The sequence below is a fragment of the Alligator sinensis genome, unplaced genomic scaffold, assembly GCF_000455745.1.
Source record: "Alligator sinensis unplaced genomic scaffold, ASM45574v1 scaffold277_1, whole genome shotgun sequence".
In the NCBI taxonomy this organism is placed as follows: domain Eukaryota; kingdom Metazoa; phylum Chordata; order Crocodylia; family Alligatoridae; genus Alligator; species Alligator sinensis.
This window is the reverse complement of record NW_005841899.1, coordinates 994,320-1,000,744: the sequence shown is the minus strand read 5'-3', so window position 1 is coordinate 1,000,744 and position 6,425 is coordinate 994,320. Positions and strand designations below refer to the sequence as shown.

The 6,425-nt window shown below is 44.8% G+C and overlaps 1 protein-coding gene across 7 annotated transcripts in view; it reads left to right on the top strand.

Annotated features, from left to right (window-relative positions):
• NCKAP5 (NCK associated protein 5) overlaps window positions 1–6,425 on the top strand; it is a 461,300-nt gene that overhangs the window by 246,143 nt on the left and 208,732 nt on the right. The gene's annotated exons all lie outside the window — the stretch shown is intronic.

The window sequence follows — 6,425 nt, the reverse complement described above, 5'->3', positions numbered from 1 at the left end:
CGGTCTGTTGGCGCTTTTTTCGTGTTTCCGGGGGGGGGGGGGGCGGCACTAGGGGAAACAAGGTCTCCCCCAAACCCTTCTGGTCCCCCCTAGGAGTTTATAGACGGTCACAGGGTCCCCCCCTCATCCTTCTCTTGTGAAGGCTGAACAGGTTCAGGTCCCGTAGCCTCTCATTGTAGGGTCTGCCCTGCTGTCCCCGGATCATGTGGGTGGCCCTCCTCTGGACCCTCTCAATGTTGTCCACATCCCTCACCTTTCACTTTCTCCATGAATTCCTCCATTACCATCTAAGATTTTCTGTTTCTAGTACCATCATGTTAGTATCTTCTTGCTCCTTCTTGAAACTCTTTCATTTGTTACATTCATTGTCCTTTTTGCCATTTGAAAGGGGACAATAAGCACATTTTTAACATCTTAAGGACATGACACTTAAAATACATCAATGTGTCTAAGTAACGTAAATGATTTTGCAAATTATATCCCAAAACAGTAGCAATCTGTTGTGTCAGTGCACATTTTCAGAAGGTACTAGGCCAAGGGAAGCAGCGTTTTTGGGCAGAGTGCCAAAACACCCACAACCTCGACTTGTAAGATGTTGGTGCACACGGGGTGGATGGTAGGGGAGCCACAAGGGACAACACAGCTCTGGCCTCTTCCAAATCGTCCACCCTGAGACATGTGCCAGGCAAAATGCCTTTGCATGCCACACTCTGGTACTTGTGCTGGGGTTTGCCTGCCCCTGTATTAGACCCCTCTTTAAAAAGGCAGATATGCTTCTTGTGGCAATTTGCTGTGCCCATACTGCAGAGTATGTCTTGTTCCTTTTGTTTTACTTTGTCCAGGATGATGATAATAATATTGAACACGTAAAGAGGATATTTGTGTTCCCGTGAGAATGAAGTGGGGTTCAGCCCAGTTATGCAGGTGCCCCAAAAATCTCAATTATTTAAAATATTTAGCAAGGACAGTCCCACTAAAATTAAAACTTGCATGACCTTGGTCAGAAAAGGTCTACTGTGATTATTTCTGCCTTTACATGAACTCAAATATTGAAATGCACATTAGTTCCCAGCCCTCTAGATAATGAGACTTCTTACTTTTTGCTTAAAAAAAAAAAAAAAAAGAACCGGGGGGGGTTTATAAGATACCTCCTTGCAACCAGAAGAGAATGGACCAAAATGCATCCATGTACCTAAGTAACAAAATCATACTTAAGCCGAGGCTTCAAAATCTTCAGGTGGAAACTGATGTAGTCTGACATTTCATTTGTGCCACCTTAACATTTTTTAGGAGCACAAATGCTGACCAAATAGATGTCCTTACCCTTTGTTGTGTCCCACGACAGGAAAGTCAGTGGCGCAACAAATGGTCCTAATAGACTCTGCTACTTTACTGTGGCGGATGTCCATTATCTTTGTGCACATTCCCTGCTCAGCCAGCCCTATGGAGCTCACTGGGCAGGGAAAATCACACTGTGGACTTGGGGTAGCAGCAAGAAGTGCTTCCTGGCTTCTCCCTCTACCCAAGAGCCATGCTGTGTGTCACGGGCAGTGGGGAAAAGTCCTTCCCCACTCAGTGTGGGACACGGTCATACCACATTTGATATTAACAATGGATGCAAGATTAAATACGAAAAATATTATGATGTGGCAGAAAACTTACTATAAATTACTAATGAATGTAATGAATGCAAGTATGTAATGAATGCAAGTATGTAATGAATGCAAGTATAGTTGCTACCATTTCAAAAGTGATCTGAAAATAGCGACTGCTCAGTGGATTCTGGGATCAAGCCTGTTTCCTGTGGTTAATGCCACAATAGCTGCCATATTGTGCCATGAATGTTAAACAGAGCATACCTCTGAATGTGGACATCTGCAGACGATTTTTGACACAATCCAGCTACATATTTTGTAACAAATGAAGAAACCTACTAGGAAATCTCCAGTGTGGTTATGCAACATGGGTCTCATATTCCCTGACACCATGGTAAGTTAGTTTTACTGTGTGCAGCCTGTTGAAATTAATATTTGAGTAGTTATAAAAGTAACTTCTGTGTAATAAACACTTTTGATCTGTTGACCATTGACCACATATGTGGGTTTTTTTGCAAACTTAATTATTGTTCTGGGATATATAAAACAGAGTTCTTATAACAATATCAATATACCTGCCTCCTGAATAAATATTGCCATTAATGAACTTTAAATGTTGCATAGTGGTCATGTCAGTGGAATAAGTAATAAGATACAGCCAGAGCATGCATCTGTATTGGTAAATGAAGTTAAGTCTTGTCAAGATTCTCACCCTTATAGCAAAGACAACCTCCTTGAGGGAATTCTGTATATAGAGCTTACAGACAGATGGAGGAAGTAATTTTTATAGTAGGGCGCAGATAAAATTCTACTCAATTATAGTACATGCATTGTGTAAAATACCTGAGAGAGAAATTATAACAAATATTCAGGTACATTAAGATAGTAATGTAGAATAAGGAGCATGGGCTCTTTAAGTAATGAGGGGTGAAATTTATGTCCGGAAGATCAGTTCAGTGAAAGATTCCAAAATTCATAAACTACTCTGAAGTTTGAGAGCGCTATTAACTACTTAAGCCTAAATTCATTAGAGGCCACACACAATCTTGCAGGCTAATGGTTTGGCATTCAAAATACAAATACTTTTATTTGAGAGGAGAAATAGCCTTTGATGTCAGCAAGGAATGACCAAACCCTCATGTTTGAAACCAGAACTCTGTAAGTCTTTGGTTTGTTCTCATCAGCTGGGAACCCAGGGCTAGTATTTTTCTGCTTTATCCTGTGGCTGCGCATGAACCATACAGAGAGACTTCCCTGATTACAGATCAGTTAGGCAAAGGATGTTTCAGGCTTCCTTCTAGCTCTGAATTCTTTTGACTTTTCTATTGGCTGGTACAATAATCAGTACAGAAGAGGAAGGCAAAAAGTCGGCTGTAAGATCACAATTAGTTATGGTTCGCAAATTGTCAGTAAGGTACTTGAAGTGAATTGCATGCACTTGTTTGTATACATTAGATATGTTACATCAGAGAGAAAGAGTGATCTTTGGGCTTAAGGCAGTAGATAAATCTAATGTATATAAATAGATCTTGTCACAACCCAAAGGGTGTGATTTTTGTTTTGTGTGCTTTGGCACTGCTAAATTGTCCCCGCTAAATTGCAGCTTCCTTGCACGGTGGAGTTTTCTGCTGCAAAAGAGAACCCCGGTGCAAGGGAGAATTTCCCGCCAATTTGAAGCTTTCTTTGCAGGGTGCATTTCTTTGTTGCAGCACAGAAATGCTCGTTGCAAAGAGTTCCCGCCATTTGTATGCTAATTTGAGTCCCATTATTGGCCAGTTCTAAATTATTCACACGTGGCGGCTAGTGATTGGCTTGCTAGCCGTATAAGAGGCTTGAGTGGTTTCCGCCCAAGTTGGAGGACTCCACGAACAAGGGAGGAGGAGACTTCATGCTGTGTGAAGATCTCTAAGCGCTGCGGATCCTTACAGACCCAGCGCATTTCAAGCAGGCAACAGAGGTCTGATCAACCTCTAGCCTCTCCCCGTCGCCGATAGATTCCTAGACGTATCCCTCCTGCGTGCAACGAACCGGACCCACGGAGCCTAGCAAACTTCGTGTAGCAGAAGGACCCATGGAGCCTAGCAAACTTCGTGAGAGTCCTTACCGGATGACTCCAGAGCTCTTCTACCCGGGTTCGAGTCCTGCAGGTTTATTTTCCCGTCGCCGAAACCCTTTGCGACGTACCCTCGTATTTTCATCTTCCCGTCACCGGAACCCTATGCGACGTACCCTCGTGCCCTGCAGGTTCGAGTTTTGTTTTCTTTCCTATCTGTAACTGCAACTTAATCAAGTTTTCCAGCCTACACCACTGCCATCTCGGTGTAAGTAAACAATCTTTTAAACTACCGCTACGCGTCTGTGCCTAATTCCAGCTCGAAGGCCTTCCCTCTCTGCCCCGGCGTGCCTGGGCTGCTGGCCACAGCCCGCGTGCAGCGCGAAAAGGGCTCGGGTCGCTCCCGGCCCGCACAGATCTGAGAACACTAGGGTTCGGAGTTTTTCTCTGCCACAGACTCCTCTTTGACCTTGGTAAGCTCACTTCATCTGTCTATTTATTAGATGTTTATCTCTGAATATAGCTAAACGGAGGGTTTCCTTTTATCCCAGGGGTGCTGAAGATTAATTTCCTCAGTGTTTGTGAGCTTCACAGAAAATTCAGTGATGGGAACTGTATATATATTGAGACTGACAGATAATAAATAGATATAGATGTAGAATCCAAGGCTTTTCATGTTTCCTTATGAACTTGAGAATAGGCTCATTTTCACAGAAGAGCTTGCTTGGCATGCAATTTTTTTCTCAAAAAGGAACAAATACCAAAGTGGAAATTGGACAGTTTTCAAGCGCAATCTATCCTCTTTTATATTAAAAGAATGAGGAAATGAGATTGTGTTTTTGCAAGTTTCTGATACATAAATAGCCATTTTCATGCAAAAATACATGTAAAAAAAAGAATAATTACTCGTGGTTCTCTGAGATGCGTTATCCATATAGATTCCAGTCTTTGTGGGCATATGTCCCATAGAAGCAAGACTGAATTATGTTAGCCAGCAGTGTTCATTAAAGCCAGAAGTCTGAGCTCGTATCTTCAAAATTGTCCCCATCCAAGGAGATAAAGAGCGCAGCAGGCCAAGCCTCCCTCGGTGTCTTTGCCAGTACAGAATCCCGTAGAACTAAGACTCGGTAGTGGCTCCCTGGAGGCCTGCACATGGACTCTCGGGGTGGAGACTGCATCAGCCCTCCAGATTTCAGAACATTGGGCTCCGGGGAAATGAGCTATGAGATGGCAAAGTGATTATTCTAACCAGGCTAATCTACAGCATGCCTTCATACAGTTGCAGGACTGCTGAGATTGTCTCAGAGAGTGTATTGCTAGAGCTTTAATCAGCTGGAAAGGCTACAAACAGTAGTAAGGATGCATGTGTAGCCTGTCAGAGCAAAAAGACAGTGCATGTAGGTGTATGAACATTACCTTCTCTTGATTTTGAGTGTGACTTTGGGGAGGAGAGCTGGGAAATCAGTGTGTTGGTTCATACCAAATTTGGAACAACTTGGGCAGGAATTCGGGATGAGCTTTACCTTGTCCTCGTGAAACACAAGTAGGAATGATCAGCCCTGATAGCCTGAGACTCCCCTGCCTTCTGAGGTGATGAAATGGTCAATAATAAGACAGTCTTAATTGGTCAGTGGCTAGTTAAGGGTTTAAATCTGTGACTCACTGACCCCATTCATTCTACACTGAGGTGCAAAGAAGATAGGTTCTCCTGAATAGGGGAAAAGTGTGACTCAGGAATTGAGCACTGTAGAGTGGTAAGGGCAACAAAGTTTAGTACTGTCCTGGATGGGAGGGTACTGTGCAGTAGGGCTGTATGAAGCTTCGGTCCCTGATTTGATTCGGTGGCGATTTGGCCTGATTCAATGGCTGAATCTCCAAATCCAAATAGAATCAGAGGTCTCTTTAATCTCTCTGAATTGAATTGGAACCCTCCAATTAATTCGGAGAGATTTGGAAAGATTCGGTGATTTGGACATAGGCACGGCTTTAAATGTTTTTTCTACATACCTCTAGGTAGCAGAGGCTCGTGAATGCTATGATGCTAGGGCCCACGGAGAGTCCCACAGAAACGCAGGGGGCTCCTCACCATGCTCAGCAGCAGACCCAGAAGTGGACCAGAAGCACTTCTGGTCCACCTCCAGGTCCACTGGGGAGCATGCAGGGGGGGGCCGTCTTGCACCCCCCTAGCTCAGTGACTGGTGCCTCCTGGGTCTGGGGGGACACCCAGGGTCCCACCACAGCTAATAGCTGAGCCGGGAGGGTGACAGGGAGCCCCTCTTCATGCTCCCTGGTGAACCCAGAAGTGAACCAGAAGTATCATAGAATCATAGAAGTAGGGTCGGAAGGGACCTTGTAGATCTTCAAGTGCAACCCCCTGCCTGGGCAGGAAGAAAACTGGGCTCAAATGACCCCAGCCAGGTAGGCATCAAGCCACTTCTTAAAGACCCCCAGGGTAGGAGCCAGCACCACTTCCCTTGGAAGTTGGTTCCAGATCCTAGCCGCCCTAACTGTGAAGTAGTTCTTACGGATGTCTAATCTAAACCTACTATCCAACAACTTGTGGCCGTTATTCCTTGTTATCCCGGGGGGGGAGGGGCGCTAGGGGAAACAAGGTCTCCTCCAAACCCTTCTGGTCCCCCCTACTGAGTTTGTAGACGGTCACCAGGTCCCCGCTCAGTCTTCTCTTGTGAAGGCTGAACAGGTTCAGGTCCCGTAGCCTCTCATTGTAGGGTCTGCCCTGCTGTCCCCGGATCATGCGGGTGGCCCTCCTCTGGACC